Here is a 27,701-nt window from a genome sequence, read left to right on the forward strand (position 1 = left end):
GGTCACGGGGGACCCAGAGCTCAGCCCACCTACGACCAATAATAGTCAGCGGATCCCTGCAATCCAGGCGGCCGCAGGCTTATGGCCAAAAAAGTTATTTAACTTTCTAATTAGGTCAGGGATCGAGTATTTAAAATATCACCCGCGGTTCATTTATTTTGGGGGATTTGGGCTAAAAAAAGCTTTTTATTTTTTTCTTTAACCAGTTTTTTTTTTTTTTTTAAAGAGCAGAGTCAGACATTCCGCTAAAATGTCACAAAATTTGCTCCAAAATATCAGACAACCTTGAGATCACTCCGGGGAGGGCGGGAGAACATTTGCTTCAAAGCTTTGCAGCTTTCTAAAAAGTCGTAATTAATGAAACAGCAAAAAAATATCTGCAAACCCCCAAATCTTGTCAACAAGCGAGAACACACAAAAAAAGAAAATATGGTAATAATTAAAAAACACATACACGGGAGGAAAAATCTGCACATTAAAAGAATTTGGTGGCAATGGAAAAATAAAATGCACAAACGCAGGAATAAATTTGGCACTTTTCAAACCCTTGCTATTAGCTTGCTGTCAGCGAATGTGACTCACATAGACTATGGCAGCCAGTTGTAAGGTCGCATACGCTTCATCTATGACAAGAAGGCTACGGTCACACTAGCAGTATTTTACCTCAGTATTTGTAAGCCAAAACAAAAAAAAAAAACAATCAGACTCCAGCTCTTATTTATGTAGTGCAGGATGGAAAACGAAAGCAGTGAGAGGATTGGTCCATATGACCACATGTTTAAAAGGGTAACCAATCAGATCACGCCTTTCCTAAAAGTACCAGTTCTAGGACAATAAAAGCTGCAATCTGATTGGTTACTAAAGGCATCTTGTAATCCCTGTCACCCAGCTTTCCCTGAGACAGAAAGGACCACATCCCACATCACTAGAGAAGATGACAGATAAAAGATTAAAGTCGCTCTTACGTCACAGGTAACTTACACAAAAAGTGTCAGATGATAGGAAAACATAAGCCGAGGGCGTATGGAAGTAATGGGGTAGAGGCGGCCGCCTGCACTCTCAGACGCCTCTGAGAAACTTTTCCTATAACTTTTCTCAGGCTAATAAGAGAAAGTCCCAGGAGCCTCTACCCAGAAAGCGATATCAGGGCCGAGAGTGAAGTCATTTCATGGAAGGTTGCTATGGCGACAAGCAGCTTATCAGCGAGAAGTGGAGACGCGGCGTCCTATCATTGTTATGGCGGCTCGTCCCCAAAATAACAGCCCCCCGAGCAAAAAGGAGACACCCAACATCTTCATTATATCTTACACACAAACCAATCTAACCAGCATCTGGTGTCGTCCCGCACACCCCCATCATCTGGTGTCGTCCCGCACACCCCAGCATCAGCACCGTCGTCCCGCACACCCCCAGCATCAGCACCGTCGTCCCGCACACCCCCAGCATCAGCGACATCATCCCGCACCCCCCCAGCATCGGCGCCGTCGTCCCGCACACCCCCAGCATCATTGGCATCATCCCGCACACCCCCAGCATCAGTGGCATCATCCCGCACCCCCCAGCATCGGTGCCGTTGTCCCGCACACCCCCAGCATCAGTGGCATCATCCCGCACACCCCCAGCATCAGTGTCATCGTCCTGCACCCCCCAGCATCGGTGCCGTTGTCCCGCACACCCCCAGCATCAGTGGCATCATCCCGCACACCCCCAGCATCAGTGGCATCATCCCGCACCCCCCAGCATCGGTGCCGTTGTCCCGCACCCCCCAGCATCGGCGCCGTTGTCCCGCACACCACCAGCATCAGTGCCGTTGTCCCGCACACCACCAGCATCAGTGCCGTTGTCCCACACACCATCAGCACCGTCGTCCCGCACACCCCCAGCATCAGTGCCGTCGTCCCGCACACCCCCAGCATCAACGCCATCGTCCCGCACACCCCCAGCATTGGCGCCGTCATCCCGCATACCCCCAGTGCAGTCATCCCGCACCACCAGCGTCAACGCTGTCGTCCTGCACCCCCTGCGCCATTGCCCCATACACAGAGTGTGGGCGTTATTGTCCCGTACCCCAGAGGTCATTATCCTGCACCCAGAGTGTCACTGTCCACACAAAACCAGTATCAGTGTCCCGCACCCCCAGTGTCTGCACAGTCGTCCCGTACCCCCAGTGTCTGCACAGTCGTCCCGTACCCCCAGTGTCTGCACAGTCGTCCCGTACCCCCAGATGTCATTATCCTGCACCCAGAGTGTCGTTGTCCCCACACAACCAGTATCAGCGTCCTGCACCCCAGTGTCAGTCCCAGACCTTGCACCAGCCCCTTCTAACATTATACTGGGGGTGACTGCTGATGTTATAGGGATTCATTTATCAGGCACAACCCTCAGGTTTATGAAATCCTGCGCACTCTGCAGATGACCAGCGTCATTGTGGGCCGCAGTCACCGGACCCCTGTACACACTGCACTACTATTTAACAATAAAGAGTAAGATTCATTATTATGGAAAGACTGATTTTCTTTAGTCCGGCATGTAAAGGGTTAATCCTTAAAGGCACAGAGGTCGCTGCTGGCTGCCACCTCACAACTTCTCCTCTGTGTTTACAGGTTTCCAAACACAAAGGGCGAGCGGGCGCCTATTCAGGGGGTTTTATGGAGGATTGTGCAAACACCACACTTCATCAGGAGTCAATGAAGAGGGTTTGGTGGCAGAGGGGGCACGGGGAGCTGTCAGGGGCAGATAAGGACAGGGGGAGCTGCTGTGGGGCCACAGGGTGTAGTCAGGGACCAGAGTGGGGCGGCAGGGGCAGGAGGGGATCGTGCTCTGCACCCATAACTCCAGTATTACGACACCCTATAATCATGGCCTCCGCACACGGGGATCATTGGCTGAACACCCTGTCAATCCTGCCGTGTTGCTAGGAAACTTCAGACCCTCTCTTCCTCCACGTCTTCCATGTATGGCGGACAGGGGGAACCGCCAGCACAGGGTGGGGGGCTATTATTCAGGGCGCACCTCCCCTATTATCAGCGCCCTACATACAGTGACGGAGTCATCGCCAAGTGTCAGTGAGCGACCACAGTGCTACAAACAAAAATAAAAACACTTCTAAAGAGGCTCTGCAGCAGCTGGGGAAACACTCACCTCTGGGGACTGTACATTATAACTGTGACAAGTATGGATTGTCAGTCACAAGCTGCGTTACCCGCCCCGGGGAGTGACGGGAGAGGGTCTACTCTTCTAAAAGAGGTTCTGCAGCAGCACACGGAAGCTTTATTTAGGACACACAGCCCCCTCCCATCCGCAGCAATACACAGACGTCTGTGCCCCCTCCCCCGCATGTTGTGCAGCATGAAAACAAGTGACCCGTCAATCAACAGCCAGAGCTGCACAGTGAATAGCGGGAGGCCCCGAGCCCTGCTCGCCAAGAGGTTCTGCAGCAGCGGTGACGACCTCGGTGGTGAAGCCTCCTCTGCAGGGAACTTTACTCTCTGTATGGAGGGAACCATCCGGGGAGAAGTTACAGAGGGGGTGGGGGGCAGTCACGTGGCCCAGCAGCCCGCACTTACCTGGCCGATCCCCCAGACTCGGGGTCCCGGGCGCGGGGGGCGCAGCACGTGGAGGGGCCGGAGCCTCCGGGAAGGAAGGAGCCTCCACTGATCGATCAGCCAGAAAGCGCCGCACATGTCCGGAGGGGAAGCGAGGGCCGGGCGGGGGAGGAGGAGGCGGCGCCGGAGGAGGGCGCACAAGGTGAGCCTGGGGGGCAGGGGGTAATCTCCGGGACCCCCATAGGCAGCACTGGGGGGCAGATACACACCACAGGCTCATCTAGGGGCGCACACATTAAAGGGGTCCTGGCCAGAGAGGGATGGGCGCAGTGCTGCCTCTATATACAGAGAAATGGAGCTGCTCGGTATGCAAATGAGGTGCTAAGTGCTTGGTCACACCCACAGCACTTAAAGGGTATTCTCATATCTAAGATCCTATCCCAATATGTAGTAATAATAGGATTAGCAGATGCCTCCAATTAGCAATGTAGTACAGTTCTCCTGATTCGCTATGTCACGCAGTAGCTTAGGTATCCATGGTTACAGCCACTAACAACTGTCAGTCACCAAGGTACCATGGATACCTAATGTACTGCAATGCCCTGCACATGGGGTAAGCAACAGATAATCAGAAGAACTATACTATATTTCTAATAGGAGGCAATAATAAACATTATTTGCTAATATTATTATTACTACACCTACTACATATTGGGACAGGATTTTGAAGATGGGAATAAACCCTTTAACAAAACTCCACCTCCTGCGGTTATTTCCATCGTTAGCGCCTCCTCTATGAGTGATGCTTCAGTGGGTCTGTGACATCATGGTGGATCACCGCTCTCCTCCGCGCACTGTGGTGCCCTGCTAAGGGGCAGAGGCTTCAGAGGTCTACTGCTCCTCTGCCAGCCGGCCACACCGTCCACCCAGAAGGAGAACGATGAGGATGCTTGGCGTGGCCAGGGGTCGCATGCGCAGAAGATCTCCGGAGCCTCGGTGCGTAAAAGTGAGGAGTGTCACACGGAGCGATCACTCAGAGAAGAAGGTGCGAAGGAAGAGGATAACCTCAGGAAAAAGGATTTCATTAAAGGGGCGTCCGAGTAAACCAAGTCGTCAGATAAGGTTATTAATTGGTGGGAGACCGACCGCTGGGACACAGTCTGATCAGCAGAACTTTTCTCCCCAATGTAATGGAGCAGCAGTGCACGCACTCGCCTTGATCTCTGCTCCATTCACTCCCTATGGGGCTGCCAAGTGTTGCATTTGGCTTTTTCCAGCATACCCACAAAGAATGAATGGAGCGGCGGTCGGGCATCATCTTGTACCAGGCATACAAGTTCTCCGATCTGCTGGTGAGCCTCTCACTGATCATTTGTTTAACTGGACAACCCATTTAAGTGCTCTGGGTGTGAAAAAGCACTTGACGCCTCATTAGCATATTGCAAAAATTGTGGATTTCACCAGATTCAGGCGGATATTAAAAAAGGTATTGATGCAATTGTCTTTCACTGACCTACAGGCCCATAAGAATAGTCTGGGTTACCATCTCCCCTATGAAGGGGCAAAAAACAAGGGGCAGAGCAAAGTACTGCAGTGTGCAGGAGCCCCATCACGGTGCAGTACTTTACTCTGCCCTAGTGAGGGCAGAAACGTGCGGCTGCGCAGGAGCGCCATGCTGCGGAGACTGTGAATCAAGTAGTGATAAGCAATAAGGGAGGCACCGGACCAAGGCCAGCGACACCTCTCGGACCGCCCCGCAGGTGAGTGTAATAAAAGGTCTTTTACTTATCTTACCGGTCAGTTTGGGGCAGATATATAGTATTATAGAATGCTGTATATCAGCCCTGAAAGGTGATGGCTGTATCTCTTATCACCTGGTGACAGGCTCCCTTTAATCACATCTAATTGTGGAAGCGATTATTATTCCAACATTAAATGATTCAAATCAACTTCTGTTCATGGCAAAACCCCTTTAAGGCCATCCTAAGTAACTATTTTCATCCCACCAGCTTGTAAACCTAACCTTAAACTGGGAAACTGCTCACAATACAATTCCCCCAAGGACAAGTTTCCATGAGGAGTATTTGGTGTGGGACTTTTCTGTTACCGATTTTCATAAGCCAAAAAAAAACTCAGCATATTACATTTCCAGCAATGTGGATGAGATTTATGCAACTCTTATCCCCACTGCAGGAATTGACCTGTGGAGCGTTGTTTTTTTAAGTCCGCAGAACGTTAATTTCTCAAGTTAAAATATTGATTTATTTGCGTATTTTCTCCATAGACTTGAATTATATGTGGAAATGCAGTGATAACACATGTAAACCGCACATGATTGTCAATAAATGCTTCTCAAAGCACGATGGACCAAAAAGCGAAAAACCACAACTAAAAACAAAACTTCATTCAAGAACACAATGAAGGTACAGTATGTTGCCTAAAGTAGCAAAATGGAGCAGAAATGCAGCTATTTCTCACAGCCGAGGGCCGGACAATCCTCTGCCAGCTCAGAGCATCAGCAGCAGCATAAATATTAGGCAGTTTGTAACACTGGGTTATAATACAATAGTAACAAACCCCGCGAGATTACGGATTTATTTGGAATACAGAACATATAAAAGTTGTTCCTACCCCATTATTTCTGGTTAATCGAATCTTATGTGTTTTGGGGTCTCCAAAACTATAGTCTGACGGCAGATGTAGGGGGAGAAGGAAGAAACATGTTGAAAATCGCGGCTGCTGGAGAAATGAATTGAAAAGTGACGGATCACTAAGGCCCTGTTCACACTGCATTTCCCTAAAAGCCGCCAACAGGGCCATAGAATACAATGACACAAACTTGCTGGTTAGGCCTCTTTCACGCTTCCGTCTTTCAGCTCCCATCACAAGCCGTCGATTTTTGAGAATGCAGGATCCTGCCAAAAAATTAGCAGGATCCTGCATTTTCCCACAGACTTGTATTAGCGACGGATTGTGACGGATGGCCATCCGTTTCATCCATTGTGCACTGGATCCTGCATAAAAAAACGGTCTGTCGGGCAGAGAAAACGTTCAGAGGAATATTTTTTCTGCACGTCGGAAAAATCGGTCAGCGACGCATCCTGCGCTGCCAGTCACTGGCTACAATGGAAGCCTATGGGCGCAGGATGCAGCATCAATAGTATCAAAATATAATGTTAAATTTTTTTTTTAAAAAAGCGTCACTGATGCTCCCGGCAGCTAGCGTTCCTAGTAATACATTGCGAGATAGGTGAGAATACTGCGATTTTTTTAATTTTTTTTAACCTGGTTTGGGTTGTGTATGCATTTTCGCAGAGGAAAACCGCTGCAAAGACGCATACACAACAGGTGCACATAGCCTCGACGGGTCCGTCAGAAAGACGAGCCCAGTGCACCCGTTTTCCACAATCTGCACAGGAGCCGTCATTTCAACATTTTGACGGATCCTGTGCAGATTGTAAAAATGGAAGTGTGAAAGAAGCCTTAGTCGGAATCCCATTTTTAGAAATGCAGTGTGATCAGGGCCTAATACTAATATAGTGGATCGTTATAATGACATCACAAAAGGGTTAAATGTGGGTCCAGCCATCATGCAGGAAAGAGGGGGAGTCTGCATTTGCATGGTTGGTATTAGTCACCAGCTGCGTCTATAAACAGAGTCCAACTAACGGAAAGTTCTGTTCCTCTACGAAAACAGTGCATAAGCCGTAAGATGTCAAACTCAGCGACAACAGATGTGAGATCACTGGTGTCCTACAGAGACACTTCCTCCATATTCCCAATGTCCAAGCTCCTCCTCCTCACTGATGCTCCGCCCTTGTGTCCATTTCCTAATCATCTCACTGGTGGTTTAGATACTTCTAGGTTACAGTCATTTTTTCCTTGCTGCCATGGACATTATCTCTTCACATACTGACTTCCTCTTAAGCTTCCGTTACACTGCAGTTGATGGGAACAAGCAGTGCTGCAGTGTAAGGCTCTGTGCACACGTTGCGGATTTGGCTGCGGATCTGCAGCAGTTTTCCATGCGTTGTTCAGTACCATGTAAACCTATGGGGAAACCAAATCCGCAGTGCACATACTGCAGAAAATACCGCGCAGAAACGCTGCAGTTTATTTTCCGCAGCATGTCAATTATTTGTGCGGATTCCTCAGCGGTTTACACCTGCTCCTCAATAGGAATCCGCAGGTGTAAAACCACAGGTGGAATCCGCACAAAAAACGCAGGAAATCTGCAGGTAAAAAAACGCAGTGCTTTTTACCTGCGGATTTTTAAAACGCTGGGGAAAAATCCGCAGATGAATCTGCAACATAGGCACATAGCCCAAAGCACACGAGCAGGGACACAGCAACAGCAGTAGGTGGATTTCAGACAACCTGAGACTCTAAGGCCGGTATCACACTAGCAGTATTTGGTCAGTATTTTACATCAGTATTTGTAAGCCAAAACCAGGAGAGGAACAATTAGAGGAAAAGTATAATAGAAACATATGCACCACTTCTGTATTTATCACCCACTCCTGGTTTTGGCTTACAAATACTGATGTAAAATGCTGACCAAATACTGCTAGTGTGACGCCGGCCTAATAGGTTCACATGTATGATAGTATTCTCTGTCCTGTGATGATGTGATTGGAGCCTCCAGTGGTGCGGATGCCTGCTATATACCCCTTACTGCGCCACCGATATATATATATGCGCTATACACCAGGATTACACATGCAGTGCGCGACATTGGCAGCTCAGCTCTGCTCTAACACCGGGCGGCTGCGTATCAATTACAGAGTCCAATATCAAAGATAAGCGAGAAAGGTAAATGCCAACACAGGAGGGACGGACGTGCGGGGAGCGGCAGTGTGTGAACCGTGCAGGTTATTACCTAGTCCCAGGGAGAAAAAACACACAGCAAAACTTAGAAGAAGAGAAAAACTCTTCCAAATCCCAGCCAAAAATAATAATGTTCTCTGCAGCGGTTTCTTTGCTGTTTTATTCCAACTCCGTGTGCACACATCCTAATGAAGGACGAACAGAAGCTTCCCAGGTAAAACGCAGACGTACCATTGGGCACAAGCTCAGATGGTATAAGGCAGTGTTCACATGCATCGATCATGCCACAGCTGCATGGCCTCACAACAAAGCGTCCATTGTTATCAGCTCCAAGACTAAGTGACTGTGCAGGGAAACCGTAAAAAGCCCCTCAAGGTACAGGAGAAACGGGGTATATACTAGTGATGATGGTGCACCAGCAGGATCCTGTACAGTCCGCCACTTTGCATGGAAGAGCATGGCAGCCATTCTTTCCACTACCGGACATGGCTGATAACAGAGAGCAATAGCTTGTATTTCTGTGTCCTGCATTGGTCCAGATTGTAGTCACCTGCTCAGCAACAGACTACTACTCTGATTATCAGAGAGATACAGCAGCAATATAATGTCTGGACGCGTACAGCAGCGCTCGCTCTGCCCAACTCCTGTGTTCTCTATGAGAGTTGCTGACAGATTCCTCTGGGGCCGGAATATACCTCGAGAACAAAATGACCAGCAGTCTGAAATCAGACACTAGGGATCCATATCTCCCCCGACAATCATCTGTCAGGGACAGCCAAATCCACAGTGACTTAAGATAAGAGTAATGTGTATGAGGGTCTTAACTGACCCCTAAGTTATAGATCAGATGATATGTGTACGTGAAATTCAAGATCAAACTTTCTTCTTCTAATAAAAATGAGCAGAATAGCAGCGAGTGCAGTTCTGCGGTATAATACAGGACCAGTAATGTGATGTACAGTCCTTCTCACCATTATTGGCACACCTTCATTTTTTTTTTCATAGACTGTGCAATATCTTCAGAAATAAATGGAAATGTTCCATAGTTACATCGTCAGGATTTTTGATTAGTGGTCCACAGTAATACAACAATAAAACTTTGTTTTTCATCTTACATGTTGCAATTTCAAAGAAACAGAATAACAGCATGTGCAGCATAAAGGCGCCCCAAATTAGTACTTGGTTGTACACCCTTTACATTGATGACAACCTGCAAACATTTCTTGTAGCCATCTATAAGCTTCTAGCACTTCTCCGCTGGTATTTTCTCCCACTCTTCCTTTGCAGTTTGTTCAAGCACTTACAGTAATATGAAAAAGTTTGGGCACCCCTATTAATCTTAAACTTAATCTAATATATAAAGCTGAATGTGTGTATGTATGTCCGGGATTGGCATCTGCACCGTCGCAGCTACAGCCACAAAATTTTGCACAGTCACACGTCTGGACCCCGAGAGCGTCATAGGCTATGTTGTGAGGCGAAATTTTAACCCCGCGCGTTCCAATTCACCAAACAATTTTGCCCCTATCTACATAATGGGGAAAAAAGTGAAAGGAAAAGTGTTGGAGGCGTCGCAGCTACAGAAACAAAATTTTGCACAGTCACACGTCTGGACCCTGAGAGCCTCATAGGCTATGTTGTGAGGTGAAATTTTAACTCCGAGCTTTCCAATTCACCAAACTATTTTTCCCCTATCTACATAATGGGGAAAAGTGAAAGCAAAAGTGTTGGAGGCAAATTGACAGCTGCCAGATGTGAACAAGGGGGACTTAAAGAATGAGAGCGATAGCGCCAAAGAGTATATACCGTACAGTTGCTAAGGTGGGGCCCCGACATGAGATACTCACCACACATGGGGATATGAACACACACACAAAATGCGCCACACACTACCATGTGCTTGAACACATATACCACCCTCAGCACACATTTCACCACACATACACCAACCTCGCCACATAAAAGTCGAAACACAAAAGTCGCCGCTCAAAACTCACCACACGCAAAACTCGCCACATGCAAAAACTAGGCTCACGCAAAACTCGCCACAAGTGCAAAACTCACCTCATGGAAAACTCGCCACACGCAAAACTTGCACATGCGGAAAAATTGCCACATGCACAAAATTTGCAACACATGCAAAAGTTGCCTCACACAAAACTTGCACATACTCAAAAGGCATCAGACATAAAACTCACCACGCGCAAAACTCGCCATGCGCAAAACTTGCTGCACACAACTTGCTACACTAACCTGTCACATGCAACTCGACGCACAAAAAGTTGCTACACGCATGTTGCCACACAAAACTCATCTCACAAAAGTCGCTACATGCATGTCGCCACACACAACTTGACAAACGAAACTCGCCCTAAAACACACACAAGTCTGGTATTAGCCTTCAAAAATAAAAATCTGATTAATAAGCAGACAAACTACAAGAGCAACAAATGTACCATATAGGAAATACAGCAGCTGTCAGTCACATGACCTGTCTATTATGTGTATGTGTGAGCCAATATATACTGCCAGAGGGAGGGCTTCCTGTTGGCTGGGGATTTATCAGGCTGCCAATTTATCTTACAAATACTGAGGTAAAAATACTGAGCAAATAACGTGTTAACGAGGTCTAATACAGGAGATCACACAGGTATATACTATATACAGGGGAGATGACACACAGATATATACTATATACAGGAGAGATGACACACGTATATACTATATAGAGGAGGAGATAACATACAGGTACATACTATATACAGGAGGAGGAGATGACATACAGGTATATACTATATACAGGTGGAGATGACACACTTATATACTATATACAGGAGCAGATTACCTACAGGTATATACTATATACAGGAGGAGATGACATACAGGTATATGCTATATATAGAAGATGACATACAGGTATATACTATATACAGGAGGAGATGACACACAGATATATACTATATACAGGGGAGATGACACACAGGTATATACTATATACAGGAGGAGATGACATACAGGTATATACTATATATAGGAGATGACATACAGGTATATACTATATATAGGAGATGACATACAGGTATATACTATATATAGGAGGAGATGACATACAGGTATATACTATATATAGGAGGAGATGACATACAGGTATATACTATATATAGGAGATGACATACAGGTATATACTATATACAGGGGAGATGAGACACAGCAGGTATATACTATATACAGGGGAGATGACATACAGGTATATACTATATACAGGAGATGACATACAGGTGTATACTATATATAAGGGAGATGACAAACATGTATATACTGAGGTGAAAATGAGGTGTGAGGTGAAAATGAAAAGGTGTGAGTGCAAAATGAGAGGAGTGAGGGAAAATAGTGTAGTGATCGGAAAATGACAGATGTGAGGTCGAAATGACAAGTGTTAGGCGGGAATGAGAGGAGTGAGGGAGAAAATGAGTGGAGTGAGGGAGAAAATGAGAGATGTGAGGGGGGAAAATGAGAGATATGAGGGGGAAAATGAAAGCTGTGATTGGGAAAATGAGAGGCGTGATGGGAAAATAAGAGACATGAGGTGCTATAACTAACCACAGATATTTACTATGCCCAGGCAACGCCGGGCTCTTCAGCTAGTGTTTTATAAAAATTGTTTTTTGGCAACAGCTATTTCAGTTTCATGTATCTAATAACTGTTGGAGACAGTAATGTTTCTGCCTTGAAATGAGGTTTATTGTACTAACAGAAAATGTGCAATCTGCATTCAAACAAAATTTGACAGGTGCATAAGTTTGGGCACCCTTATCATTTTCTTGTTTTAAATTCTTTTACCTACTTTGTACTGACTTACTAAAGCACTTGTTTTGGTTTTCTAACCTCATTGAGCTTTGAACTTCATAGCCAGGTGTATGCAATCATGAGAAAAGCTACTTAAAGTGGCCACTTGCAAGTTGTTCTCCTGTTTGAATCTCCTCTGAAGATTGGCATCATGGGCTCCTCAAAACAACTGTCAAACGATCTGAAAACAAAGGTTATTCAACATAGTTGTTCAGGGGAAGGATTCAAAAAGCTGTCTCAGAGATTTAACCTGTCAATTTGCACTGTGAGGAACATAGTAAGGAAATGGAAGAACACAGGTACAGTTCTTGTTAAGGCCAGAAGTGGCAGGCCAAGAAAAACATCAGAAAGGCAGAGAAGAAGAATGGTGAGATCAGTCAAGGACAATCCTCAGACCACCTCCAGAGAGCTGCAGCATCAACTTGCTGCAGATTGTGTCACTGTGCATCGGTCAACTATACAACGCACTTTGCACAAGGAGAAGCTGTATGGGAGAGTGATGCGAAAGAAGCCGTTTCTGCAAGCACGCCACAAACAGAGTCGGCTGAGGTATGCAAAAGCACATTTGGAGAAGCCAATTTATTTTTGGAAGAAGGTTCTGTGGACTGATGAAACCAAGATTGAGTTGTTTGGTCATACAAAAAGGTGTTATGCATGGCGGCCAAAAAACACAGCATTCCAAGAAAAACACTTGCTACCCACAGTAAAATTTGGTGGAGGTTCCATCATGCTTTGGGGCTGTGTGGCCAATGCTGGCTCCGAGAATCTTGTTAAAGTTGAGTGACGCATGGATTCCTCTCAGTATCAGCAGATTCTTGACAATAATGTTCATGAATCGGTGACAAAGTTGAAGATACGCAGGGGATGGATCTTTCAGCAAGACAATGATCCAAAACACCGCTCCAAATCTACTCAGGCATTCATGCAGAGGAACAATTACACTGTTCTGGAATGGTCATCCCAGTCCCCAGACCTGAATATCATTGAACATCTCTGGGATCATTTGAAGAGGGCTGTGCATGCTCGGCGACCATCAAACTTAACTGAACTGGAATTGTTTTGTAAAGAGGAATGGTCAAAAATACCTTCATCCAGGATCCAGGAACTCATTAAAAGCTACAGGAAGCGACTAGAGACTGTTATTTTTGCAAAAGGAGGATCTACAAAATATTAATGTCATTTTTCTGGTGGGGTGCCCATACTTAAATTTTGTTTGAATGCAGATTGCACATTTTCTGTTAGTACAATAAACTTCATTTCAAGGCAGAAACATTACTGTGTCCAACAGTTATTAGATATATGAAGCTGAAATAGCTGTTGCAAAAAAAAACAATTTTTATAAAACATTAAGATTAATAGGGGTGCCCAAACTTTTTCATACAACTGTAAATGTTTGCAGGGTTCTTTTTCCCAATGGCAGATTTCAGCTCACCCCAAACATTTTCAATGGGATTGAGGTCAGGACTCATTGCTGGCCATTTGAAAAAGTCATTTTTTTCTTTTTCAACAATTCCTGTGTACATTTGGATGTGTGCTTTGGGTCATTGTCTTGCTGGAGGACCCATGATTCAACTCAAACTACCGTAAGTTTTCTTTCACTGTGTAGGACATTTCACTCTAAGGCAACGTGCACACGTTGCGGAAAGTGGTGCGGATTTTTCCGTACTGATTTTGGCAATTCCGCAGGTAAACCGCACTGCAGATTTCCTGCGGAATTACTTTGATTTTTTTGCTGCGGAATAAACAATGCTACATTTCTGCATGTTTTTTTCCGCAGCATGTGCACTGCGGATTTTGTTTTCCATAGGTTTACATTGTACTGTAAACTCAGGGAAAACTGCTGGGAATCCACAGCGGATTGGCCACAGCAAAATCCGCAATGTGTGCACATACCCTAAAATCTCTTGATAATTCTCTGATTTCATGATTCTTGTGATACGATTAAGGCCTCCAGTACCAGATGCAGCAAAGCAGCCCTACAGCATTATGGATCCTCCACCATGCTTAACTGTTGGTAGGGTGTTATTTTCCTTATAAGCTTCTTTGTGCCGTCTGTAAACTGTTGCTTTTCATTACCAAAAAGCTCTTTTTTGTTTCATCTGTCCACAGAACATTTTCCCAGAAGGATTGTGGTTTGTCAAGGTACTCTTTGGTAAAGATCAGTTGTTCCTTTTTATGGTTATTCATCAGCAATGGTTTCTTCCTTGGCCTTCGCCCATAGAACTCTGCTTGGTTTAGTGTGCGGCATATAGTATTTGTGGAAACCATAACCCCAGACTGTTCCAGGTTGGCCTTCGGGTTTTTGAATGTTTGACGTGGTGTTTTTAACACCATTAGCAACAACCTTTGAAGACATCTCATCAATTTTTCTCTTTCCACCACGTCCAGGCAGGTTCTTCACAGCTCAATGCTTTTCAAACTTCTTAATAACATTGCACACTGTTGAAACAGGGATATCAAGGTCTTTGGAGATGGCCTTATACCCTTTGGAAGTCTTGTGATTGCTGATAATAGCAGTTCTGCTGTCCTCAGCTCCTTTGTCTTCACCATTGTGACAAAGTTACAGAGATGACCATGTGGCTTTTTAAAAGACTGAAGTCATCATTCATTGGCTAATTCATGTCACATGGGCACTAACAATTAATCACAGGCGATTCTCATTTGTGATTTACCACAGGCGAGTCAAAATGTGTTTCCATTCTAATGTAATGTAAAGAGGCCAATACCAGGGTCACGGCAAGAGTCAGGGTTTTTCTATTTTTGCCTCATTGTTTGTTTTCAATTCTTGTTTATTATTTGCTCTTTTGTATTTAACACAAGTGCTAGATACAGAAAACGGTTTCACTAGATTTTTTTTTCAGACGATATTCCAAATTATGTACTTACACTTCATGGGTGCCAATAACGATGAGGACTGTATGAGAATAGTTAGTGCAGCTCTGGAGTATAATACAGGATGTAACTCAGGATCAGTAATGTAATGTAAGTACAGTCATGGCCAAAAGTTTTGAGAATGAGACAAATATTAATTTTTCCAAAGTCTACTGCTTCATTTTTTCTAATGGCAATTTGCATATACTCCTGAATGTCAGAGTGATCAGCTTAACAGCAATTACTGTACTTGCAAAGTCAATATTTGCCCATAAAATGAACTTTAACCCCCAAAACACATTTCAACATCATTGCAGTCCTGCCTTAAAAGGAGCAGCTAGCATCGTTTTAGTGATTGATCCATTAACACAGGTGTGGGTGTTGATGAGGACAGGGCTGGCGATCAATCAGTCATGATTAAGTAAGAATGACATCACTGGACACTTTAAAAGGAGACTGGTGCTTGGTATCATTGTTTCTCTTCAGTTAACCATGGTTATCTCTAAAGAAACACGTGCAGCCATCATTGCACTGCACAAAAATGGCCTAACAGGGAAGAGTATCGCAGCAACAAAGATTGCACCTCAGTCAACAATCTATCGCATCATCAAGAACTTCAAGGAGAGACCTTCCATTGTTGTCAAAAAGGCTCCAGGGCGCCCAAGAAAGACCAGCAAGCGCCAGGACCGTATCTTAAAACTGATTCAGCTGCGGGATCGGACTACCAGCAGTGCCGAGCTTGCTAAGGAATGGCAGCAGGCTGGTGTGAGTGCTTCTGCACGCACTGTGAGGTGGAGACTCTTTGAGCAAGGCCTGGTTTCAAGGAGGGCAGCAAAGAAGCCACTTCTCTCCAGAAAAAAACATCAGGGACCGACTGATATTCTGCAAAAGGTACAGGGAGTGGACTGCTGAGGACTGGGGCAAAGTCATTTTCTCTGATGAATACCCTTTTCGATTGTTTGGGACATCTGGAAAACAGCTTATTCGGAGATGAAGAGGTGAGCGCTACCACCAGTCTTGTCTCATGCCAACTGTAAAGCATCCTGAAACCATTCATGTGTGGGGTTGCTTCTCAGCCAAGGGAATCGGCTCACTCACAGTCTCGCCTAAAAACACAGCCATGAATAAAGAATGGTACCAGAATGTCCTCCAAGAGCAACTTCTCCCAACCGTCCAACAGCAGTTTGGCGCCCAACAATGCCTTTTCCAGCATGATGGAGCACCTTGCCATAAAGCAAAGGTGATAACTAAATGGCTCATGGAACAAAACATAGAGATTTTGGGTCCATGGCCTGGAAACTCCCCAGATCTTAATCCCATTGAGAACTTGTGGTCAATCATCAAGAGACAGGTGGACAAACAAAAACCAACAAATTCTGGCAAAATGCAAGCATTGATTATGCAAGAATGGACTGCTATCAGTCAGGATTTGGTCCAGAAGTTGATTGAGAGCATGCCAGGGAGAATTGCAGAGGTCTTGAAGAAGGGTCAACACTGCAAATATTGACTTGCTGCATTAACTCATTCTAACTGTCAATATAACCTATTGGTACTCATAATATGATTGCAATTATATTTCTGTATGTGATATAAACATCAGACAAACACTAATAAAAACCAGAGGGCAGCAGATCATGTGAAAATATAATTTTGGTGACTGCACCAGCAGAATATTGAGTGCAGCTCTGGAGTATAATACAGGATGTAACTCAGGATCAGTACTGTATGTACACAGTGACTGCAGCAGCAGAATACAGAGTGCAACTCTAGAATATTATACAGGATGTAACTCAGGATCAGTAATATAATGTACGGTATGTACACCGTGACTGCACAGCTGAATAGTGAGTGCAGCTCTGGGGTATAATACAGAATGCAACTCCTGATCAGTAATGTTTGTACAGAGTGACTGCACCAGCAGAATAGAGAGTGCAGCTCTGGAGTATTATACAGGATGGAACTCAGGATCAGTAATATAATGTACGGTATGTACACAGTGACTGCACAGCTGAATAGTGAGTGCAGCTCTGGGGTATAATACAGGATGTAACTCAGGATCAGTAATGTAATGTATGTACACAGTGACTGCACCAGCAGAATAGCGAGTGCAGCTCTGGGGTATAATGCAGGATGTAACTCAGGATCAGTAATGTAATATATGTACACAGTGACTGCACCAGCAGAATAGTGAGTGCAGCTCTGGAGTATAATACAGGATGTAACTCAGGATCAGTAATGTAATGTATGTACACAGTGACTGCACTAGCAGAATAGTGAGTGCAGCTCTGAAGTATAATACAGGATGTAACTCAGGACCTGTACAAGATTTGTAATACAAAATTGTATATGTGATTATTAAAGGGAATTTGTTAGTAGGATCTTCCCTCCAGGGCGGTCTATATGGAAATGCAGGTCATCGGCAGCTGAATAAAATTACACCTTAATATTTGCGATCTGATGTTTTATTCCAGAGAAATCCAATTTTTTCTTAATATGTAAATGAATAATAATAATAATAATAATTTTTATTTATATAGCGCCAACATATTCCGCAGCGCTTTACAAATTATAGAGGGGACTTGCACAGACAGTAGACATTACAGCATAACAGAAATACAGTTCAAAACAGATACCAGGAGGAATGAGGGCCCTGCTGCTCGAATTGTAAAGATCTCTGGGCAGAACATAGATCTCCCTGAGACTCCAACTCCAGAGCTTATCGTAAATGACAGCGGGCGTTACCAGTGTGAGACATGTAAATCAAGAGAGCGGACTGTCAGTTATTACAGGTCTCACACTGGTAAAGACGCATATCATTAACGATAAGCTCTGGTGGCAGATTCTCAGGGAGATCTATGTCCGGCCCATAGATCTTAACAGCACATTTACATATTAACAAAAATGTGGATTTCTATGGAATAAGACATCAGATCGCAGATATCATGGTGTCATTTTATTCAGCTTCCTATGACCTACATGTCCATCTAGATGGCTTAGGAGGGCTGATTCTACGGTGATTCCTTTTCACTTGAAGATTTTCCAAAGTTCCTTAAGATTTTTCTTCGTACCTTCACTCGTCTCTTACACCTCTGTGCTCCTTTCTCATATTGTGATGGGACACTTCCACATCTCCAGTCTCGTCTTGCAGGTCTACAGGACAGTCTGTAGCATTGCCGAGTGATCCGTGGGATTGTAAACCGCTCACTTGGCTCCACGAGTCGCTTCTGTGCCGGACAAACAACAAGCCTTCACGTCCGATATCGCCACCATCGTCAGTTGGTGCAGCAGGCAAGTGTTAACAGATCCCTGAAGGCCTGGGACAAAAACGAGTCCTCCAAAACATGTCGCCTGTGAGTGTTGCGGGAAGATGTCAGCAGCTGCACAGCATCACGTGCCTCCAATAACCAGTTTGGTGAGGATGGCTGACATCAGCGAGCCGCCTGAGCTTCCTGTGGATCTCTCCACACCCTGCTGCCACAATGTGCCTGGGCAAGAGAGTGCAGCCAGCCCCTCGGGTCCGTCTTAAGAACAAAAAACAGAAAACAGAACTGCCCCCAAAATGGAGGCGGAAGGAAGGTGACTGGGCTTGCTGGAACTTGCAGTTCGACAAATGCTAGGGGCTCAGAGAGTGGGACACCAACAGAAATTTAACAGACACGCCTGAAAAGTTTAAGTTCTGTAACTTTCTAATGTATGTTGTGTCTCAGCACCCCAACATTTTCAAGATCTCTGCTTGCTGCGGGGGAATGGAAACTTCATGCAGAGGCTGAAACCTATGCAGATCTATTACCTCATAGCTGAAGATTTGCTGCAATGTATCAGTGTAGAGACACTTGATATGATACTATGTTTTGTAAGATGCAACATTTGTAACCTCTGTCATTCTCCAGGGATCCTCCGCTCCCCACATGGCAGCTAATAGAAAAAGTTGTCTGTCCTGGGAAGGAGCAGAGTCTCCGCATTACATGGCTGTATATATGCGAAAACTACTGGTGCAGGGGAAGTAAGTAGGAACTATACAGCTGCCAGACGGGTAAGGAGATTAATTCTGCTTAAAGACCACCTCTAGCAACACAGATCAATAGCAGCACTAAGAGGGGCATACAAATGCGCAAAAAAAAAATCATAAATATATATATATATATATATATAAATATACACACACACACACACACACACACACACACACACACACACACGAAAACAGCTAAGATCTCTCACTGGCCACCACTGCCTCTAGAGGCAATAAGCAGTACTGAGCCCTGAACCCTACCCCGACACCCCTGATTCCCCCAATGTTAACTACAGACTTTCCTGCCTGAAGCAGTTATTGCAAACATTGTGAGTGACGGGCACAAATACCGGGTCCCCCGCGCCTTTACCTGACCTACTTGTGTTTTCGGTAGCGATCAGTATATATTAGTGAACCAAGATGTTTTGGAAGTTGATGAAAGCCTTTAATGTGTGCTCACCGATGTAAGTGCCGGGAGTTTAGCACCCAAAGCAATTTTTTTTTTTTTTTTTCTTTTGCTTATGGATTTTTCATCCTTTTCCTTCAGAGACTTGAAGTGGAGCTCGGGTTTGAAAAAAATGAGCAGATTATATTATGGAGGGGTGTGTGCCGATTCGCTGCACTTTAGATTAGATATATTATTGTATCCCTACGTCATACAGATACAGTACAGACCAAAAGTTTGGACACACCTCATTTAAAGATTTTTCTGTATTTTCATGACTATGAAAATTGTACATTCACACTGAAGGCATCAAAACTATGAAGTAACACATGTGGAATTATATACTTAACAAAAAAGTGTGAAACAACTGAAATTATGTCTTATATTCTAGGTTCTTCAAAGTAGCCACCTTTTGCTTTGATGACTGCTTTGCACACTCTTGGCATTCTCTTGATGAGCTTCAAGAGGTAGTCACTGGGAATGGTCTTACAACAATCTTGAAGGAGTACCCAGAGATGCTTAGCACTTGTTGGCCCTTTTGCCTTCACTCTGCGGTCCAGTTCACCCCAAACCATCTTGATTGGGTTGAGGTCTGGTGACTGTGGAGGCCAGGTCATCTGGCGTAGCACCTCATCACTCTCCTTCTTGGTCAAATAGCCCTTACACAGCCTGGAGGTGTGTGTGGGGTCATTGTCCTGTTGAAAAAGAAATGATATTAAACCTGACAGCACACACCTGTGAAGTGAAAACCATTCCCGGTGACTACCTCTTGAAGCTCATCAAGAGAATGCCAAGAGTGTGCAAAGCAGTCATCAAAGCAAAAGGTGGCTACTTCGAAGAACGCAGAATATAAGACAATTTCAGTTGTTTCACACTTTTTTGTTAAGTATATAATTCCACATGTGTTACTTCATAGTTTTGATGCCTTCAGTGTGAATGTACAATTTTCATAGTCATGAAAATACAGAAAAATCTTTAAATGAGAAGGTGTGTCCACACTTTTGCTCTGTACTGTATATAATTTGAAGTAAAGGCCCAGCCAGAGCTGCAATCACAATACTTCTGGTTTTTATTAGAAACAGACTGTGGTGTATCTCAACCCTGCTGTCCTACAACTATAAAAAGCAGACAAGAAAACCAAGGGCCAGGCAGTCATGTGCCTTCTATTGCCCCTAGAACCACCTGTTCCCCTCCTACAGAGACCCCACTGTCCCTCTCCTCCAGGATACTCTGGCAGTCACTTATGTCCTCGAGAATAATAGTGTTGAGCATTTTACATTTAAACCTTCTCCCAATATCATCTTTCAGGTCGGTGGAGAGATCAGAAGCTGAGACTACGTTCCATACCCCATACAGACTTATTTACAGCAGGATGGATGAGCTTCTTTATTTATTTTTCTGTATACCAAATGCTCCTTGTCCATACAGTCATGTGAAAATGTGTTTGCCCTCTTCCTGATTTCCTATTCTTTTCCATGTTTGTCACACTTAAATGTTTCAGGTCACCAAACAAATGTAAATATTAGACAAAGATAATGCACGCAACACAAATGCAGTTAATAAATGAAGGTCTTTATTCTTAAGGGAAAAAAGAAATCCAAACCTACAGGGCCATGTGTGATAAAGTGATTGCCCCCTAAACCTAATAACTGGTTGGGCTGACCCTTAGCAGCAACAACTGCACTCAAGCGTTTGTGATAACTGGCAATGAGTCTTTACAATGCTCTGGAGGAATTTTGGCCGCTCATCTTTGCAGGATTGTTGTAATTCAGCCACAATGGAGGTTTCCGAGCATGAACCGCCTTTTCAATGTCACGCCACAGCATCTCAATCGGATTAAGGTCAAGACTTTGATCACTCCCTGACGAAGCGGCGAGCGAAACGTGCGTTGGAGTGGTGTGTGCGGGACAGAGGCTTCCCTATATTGGTTGGTGTATCTTATATTTTATGTTTTGCATTGTATCATATATGTGTGGTATATCTTGCTATATATGTGATCTGGTATACAATTATATCTTGGTGATTTATTTTGTACACATTATTCTAGTTATTATCTCTTTGGATTGTCACACTATGGGCACTCTATTACCGTTTATTTTTTATTAAATTTATATAATTATTATTTAATTTTTATATATATATATATATATATATATATATATATATATATATATATATACATACACACAATTTTTTATATATTAACCCACATAATTTTACATATGATACGTAATTTTTCACAAATTATAATTTTTTGAGTCATTTAAGATATGATTTCTGGATCACATGTGCCCTTATATAGCATACATATTTTGTAAAATTATATTTATTTATTTTTGCAATATTAATTAATTTCATATATTTTTTATATATATATATTTTATACCAATCATTTGGGGTTTGCCCTGTCCTGCACATACAGGGACTGTGTTTAAATAGAGTATGAATTAAGATAATTAAATAAATTAAAAAACAACATCAAATAATAAACACTTTATCCCTAACAAATAATTTTTCTGTCATTGAGTTTGACTTCCACGCATAGATTAATAAGCATTCAAATATATTGTTTTTTATATCATATATATATTTTTTGATATTTTATACTCTGTTATTTGTATATTTTTTATTGTATGGTCTCAATAAAGATTTCCTTTTTATATGTGTATGGTTATGGTAATATTACTATGTTTTTATTATTATGATATTGTTTAAATAAAATATTTTACAAATATTTTTTGGTCTGATGAATTTTTTAGGAGGTTATGTCAAGACTTTGACTAGGCCACTCCAAAGTCTTACTTTTGTTTTTCTTAAGCCAGAAGTGGACTTGCTTGTGTGTTTTGGATCATTGCCCTCAAGTGTGCTTCAGCTTGAGGTCACGAATAATGGCCGGACATTCTCCTTCAGGATTTTTTGGTAGAAAGCAGAATTCATGGCTATGTTTACCACATCAAGTCTTCCAGTACCTGAAGCAGAAAAACCGCTGTCACACTTGCGCCCAGACTGGTTGGCGTGGGCGTGCGGGGGTGTGGCCCCACTTGACCACAGACCAAACTTCCCTGGAAGGGGCGTAACTAGTAGCTTCCTTGGTGTTCACTGGAGCCTCTAATGGTGAGGTCAGACTTGTGCAATAGGAAGCTACCAGGTACCACTCCAGGGTGGTGTCTGGCTGTGGCTGCTGATCCCACAGGGGAACGGAACATGGACTGGCAAGCGGGCAAGGCTGGCACTCTGGCAGGCGGGCACGGCTGGGACGCGGGCAGCCGGACGGGTACAACAGAGACACGGGCAGGCAGGTGGGCACGGCTGGCTCTGTGGTAGGCAGGCACGTACGGCTGGCTCTCTGGCAGGACAGGCAGACAAGGCTGGTACACTGGAAGAACCGGTAGGGACCGGTCTGCAGGCTGGTATGTAAAACAGGTAAGAACCTGTTCAGACAGGAGGACTTATGAATAGGAAGAGAAAGACCGCAAGAGCGGATGCAGAGCGAAAGCACAGGAGCTAGATCCAAGAGCAGAAATGCAGGAGGCGGGGCCAAGAGCTGGAGGCGGAGCCAAGTGCAGAAACGCAGGAGGCGGAGCCAAGAGCTGGAGGCAGAGCCAAGTGCAGAAGGCGGAGCCAAGAGCGGGAGAAGTAGAACCACATGAAGCGAAGCAAGGTAGAACCACAAGAAGCGGAGCCGCAGAGCGAGAGCTGAGCAGAGCCGCAGAGCTGAGAGCAGAGCAAAGTCAGAGTACAGAGCAAAGTGCAGAGCAAAGCTACAGAGATCAGAGCTGAGAGCAAAGCCACAGAGTGCAGAGCTGAGAGCAGAGCAAAGCTACAGAGATCAGAGCTGAGAGCAAAGCCACAGAGTGCAGAGCTGAGAGCAGAGCAAAGTCAGAGTGCAGAGCAAGACAGAGTGCAGAGCCGAGAGCAAAACCACAGAGTGCAGAGCAAGGTCACAGAATGCAGAGCAAGGAGCAAAGCAAGGTCACAGAGAGCGGAGCCGAAAGCAGAGCAAAGCAAGACACAGAGTACGCACAGCAGGGAAAGGAAACCAAGGCAGGGATATAAACGGACACAGAAACAGGACTAGGCTAAGAAAAAGTCAGGAACAGGACAAGGCACAGACATGGACACAAGCCAGGGTACGACACCCCTCTGGGTGGCGGACATATGCCAGGGTACGAAGCCCCTCTAGGTGGCTACACAAGGACACAGACCAGGGTGCAATGCCCCCCTGGGTGGCGGACATAAGAGTAACAGAGACAGAGCCTGGCACCTCAGCAGCTAAGAGCTGACTGAGGGAGTAAGTTGCACAGGCCCCCACCAATGGGTGGGGAAGTCTTAAATACAGGAAGCCTCCTGGCGATTGGCCAGGGACACCTTAGCAAGGTGCACACAGTCTCTATAAGAAACAGGAGTTGCCGGCGTCACTCCCCTATGCACACAGATAGAGCATGCACAGAGCAAACAGCAGACACGAGGCACACAGCATGGAGCTGGCAGCAGAGAGAAGACACAACAAGGCCCAGAGAAGTAAGTGAGTTCGAGTGTAATGCAGGTGGGGGATGGGAGACCATGCAATGATGCCAGCAGTTTTGTTACAACAGCCCTAGAACATCACACTACCACCACCATATTTTACTGTTGGTATGATGTTCCTTTTCTGAAATGCTGTGTTACTTTTATGCCACATGTAATGGGACATACACTTTCCAAAAAGGTCAACCTTCGTCTCGTCAGTATACAGAGTATTCTCCCAAAAGTCTTGGGGATCATCAAGATGTTTTCTGGCAAAACTGAGACAAGCCTTTTTGTTCTTATTGCTCAGGAGTGGCTTTTGTCTTGGAACTCTGCCATGCAGGCCATTTCCGCCCAGTCTCTTTTTTATGGTGGAGTCATGAACACTGACCTTTACTGAGGCAAGTGAGACCTGCAGTTCTATGGATGTTGTTGTGGGGTCTTTTGTGACCTCTTGAATGAGTCGTCGCTGAGCTCTTTGGGGTAATTTTGGTCAGCTGGCCACTCCTGGGAAGGTTCACTGCTGTTCCATGTTTTCACCATTTGTGGTTCGCTGAAGTCCCAAAGCTTTATAAATGGCTTTATAAACTTTTCCAGATGGATAGATCTCAATTTTTTTGTTTCATTATTTCCAGAGTTTCTTTGGATCGCGTCATGGTGGATAGCTTTTGAGGGTCTTTTGGTCTACTTTGTCAGGCAGGTCCTATTTAAGTGATTTCTTGATTGAGAACAAGTGTGGCAGTAATCAGGCCTGTGTGTGGCTAGAGAATGTGAACTCAGTTTATGCTTTAAGGGGGGAATCACTTTTTCACACAGGGAACCTGCAGGTTTGCATATATTTTTCCCTTAATAATTAAGACCTTCATTTATAAACTGCATTTTGTGTTTACTTGTGTTGTTTTTGTCTAATACTTACATTTATTTGGTGATCTGAAACATTTAAGTGTGACAAACATGTAAAAGTATAGGAAATCGGGAAGGGGGCAAATACTTTTTCACACAACTGTATCATATGATCAGTTGGGGGTCTTTACAGCTCAGCTTTGTTTAACTACCACCTGAAGTCAGTAATGCACTGCTTTTTTTTTATTTAATAGATCAGCTCTACCTATCGAGCCCAGACGTCACCTCTCTGCAGTCCAGAATCCCAGAGTGTCTATCAGCCATACCTGCCTCCTCCTCTCCCTTCCTAAAGGCCCCTTCACATTTAGCGACGCTGCAGCGATACTGACAACGATCCGGATCGCTGCAGCGTCGCTATTTGGTCGCTGGAGAGCTGTCACACAGACAGCTCTCCAGCGACCAACGATCCCGAAGTCCCCGGGTAACCAGGGTAAACATCGGGTTACTAAGCGCAGGGCCGCGCTTAGTAACCCGATGTTTACCCTGGTCACCAGCGTAAAAGTAAAAAAAAACAAACACTACATACTTACCTATCGCTGTCTGTCCCCGGCGCTCTGCTTCTCTGGTCTGGCTGTGAGCACAGCGGCCGGAAAGCAGAGCGGTGACGTCACCACTCTGCTTTCCGGCTGACCGACGCTCACAGCCAGTACAGGAGGAGTGCAGAGCGCCGGGGACAGACAGCGGTAGGTAAGTATGTAGTGTTTTTTTTTTTTTACTTTTACGCTGGTAACCAGGGTAAACATCGGGTTACTAAGCGCGGCCCTGCGATTAGTTACCCGATGTTTACCCTGGTTACCAGTGAAGACATCGCTGGATCGGTGTCACACACGCCGATCCAGCGATGTCCACGGGAGATCCAGCGACGAAATAAAGTTCTGGACTTTGTTCAGCGACCAACGATCTCCCAGCAGGGGCCTGATCGTTGGTCGCTGTCACACATAACGATTTTCTTAACGATATCGTTGCTACGTCACAAAAAGCAACGATATCGTTAATGATATCGTTATGTGTGAAGGTACCTTAAAGCTCAATGTGGACAAAACTGAACTAATCCTCTTTCCTCAATCTCACCTATCATCACAAAGGACATCATGCTTTCCCCTGTGACGAAAGTCCGCTGTCTTGGAGCAAACCTCGACTCTGCCCTTTCCTGCACCCCCCATGTCCAAGCCCTTACCACCACCTCCTGGCACTTCCAACTGAAAAAGTTTTAGGGTATGTTCACACTGGGTGTTTTTGCTGCTTTTTTATGCTAATTTTCAGCTGCTTTTTACCATACCAGCAAAGCCTATAAGATTTCAGAAATCTCATGCACACACATTGGTTTTTTGTGCTTTGGTGCTTTTTTGGACATAGAGAATGTGACATTCTCTTTGATATTCTTTCAGCATTTTTTTAAGCTTTTTTCACCCATTGGCTTGAATGGGTGTTGAAAAACCGCTGAAAAAACACAGGTATCATTATTTGCAGCGTTTTTTTCAGCAGAAAAGTCATGGACATTAGCAAGGACAAAGACACAAAAAAACGCACCAAAAACACACCTAAACCTGCGTTTTTGGCGCAGCTTCTTTCCTGCCAAGAAATCAGGTTTTGCTGCAGAAAAAAAAGCAGCAAAAAGGCCCACTGTAAACTTATCTTACAGAATCCATTGATTAATGAACCCTGAATCTGCATAAATGATCTCCCACCTGGACTACTGGAACATCCTCCTCTGTGGCCTCCCTGCTAACACTCGCATCTCTCCAGTTCATCCTTAACTCCGCTGCATGACTAATCACTCTCTGTCCTCACTACTCCTCCACTTCTACCCTCTACAAATCCCTACATTGGCTCCAAACTCCCCAACATACCCAGTTCAAACAACTCATATTGACCTGTAAAGCCGTCCATAATTGGTCTCTTAAGTATATCAACAAGCTAATCTCCAGGACTCCCAAGACCTCCTTCTTTCCTCCACACTTGTACGTTTCTCACAAAATCACCTTCAAGACGTATCCCCCCCCATCTTCTGAAATTCTGTACCCCAACATGTCTGATTATTATCCATCACATTCAAAACCTTCAGACGATACTGGAAAACACATCTTTTCAAGAAAGCCGAAGCCTGCAATAACCCCGCAGTCACCTCACCACAACCTGCAATGACCCCGCAGTTACCTCACTACAACCTGCAATGACCCCGCAGTTACCTCACTACAACCTGCAATGACCCCGCAGTCACCTCGCCACCACCTCCGCCTCACCACAGCCTACAATGATCCCACTGTCACCTTACCACCACAGCTGCCGCCTCACCACCGGAGCTACCGTCTTACCACAGCCTGCAATGACCCCGCAGTCACCTCATCACCACAGGAGCTGCCACAATCCCCCAATCTTCTGGCTCTTTCTCGATTACCGTGTAGACTAAGCCCATAAGGGCCGGGCCCTTCTCCCTTCTGTACCTGTCTGTCATTGTTAATCTGTTCATTGTGATTTATATCTTTATTTTGTATGTAACCCTTTTCACATGTACAGTAGCCAGGAATCAATGGTACACTAAAAATAAATAACTTAAACCCACCTTTTTCTCTGTAAGACCCAAAATCGCTGCTCAGGTGCAACTGTGGAAGGGGTGCATCAGAGAATGATCGCTTGGACAGCTCAGCTCTCTATTAGTTAGTGCCATTTTAAAAACCCAGAAAACCCCAACCATGCGATGGTGTAAAGATTTAACTACTCCATAGACACAACATTATTGAGGATT

General features: G+C 44.8%; 1 protein-coding gene across 9 annotated transcripts in view; it reads right to left on the bottom strand.

Moving 5' to 3' along the window:
* Nucleotides 1-27,701, bottom strand: part of FOXN3 (forkhead box N3) — a 163,087-nt gene that overhangs the window by 55,833 nt on the left and 79,553 nt on the right. For 2 of the 9 annotated variants that reach the window (XM_069736599.1, XM_069736559.1), the window contains exon 1: nt 18,158-18,445. The exons of 5 other annotated variants lie outside the window; for them this stretch is intronic. The gene's annotated coding sequence lies outside the window, so the exon portion shown is untranslated. Of the gene's footprint in view, nt 1-3,566; nt 3,703-18,157; nt 18,446-27,701 lie in introns of those variants that run through there. 2 more of the 9 variants (XM_069736592.1, XM_069736545.1) reach the window with 1 other exon arrangement.

This window comes from Ranitomeya imitator, chromosome 1, assembly GCF_032444005.1.
Source record: "Ranitomeya imitator isolate aRanImi1 chromosome 1, aRanImi1.pri, whole genome shotgun sequence".
In the NCBI taxonomy this organism is placed as follows: domain Eukaryota; kingdom Metazoa; phylum Chordata; class Amphibia; order Anura; family Dendrobatidae; genus Ranitomeya; species Ranitomeya imitator.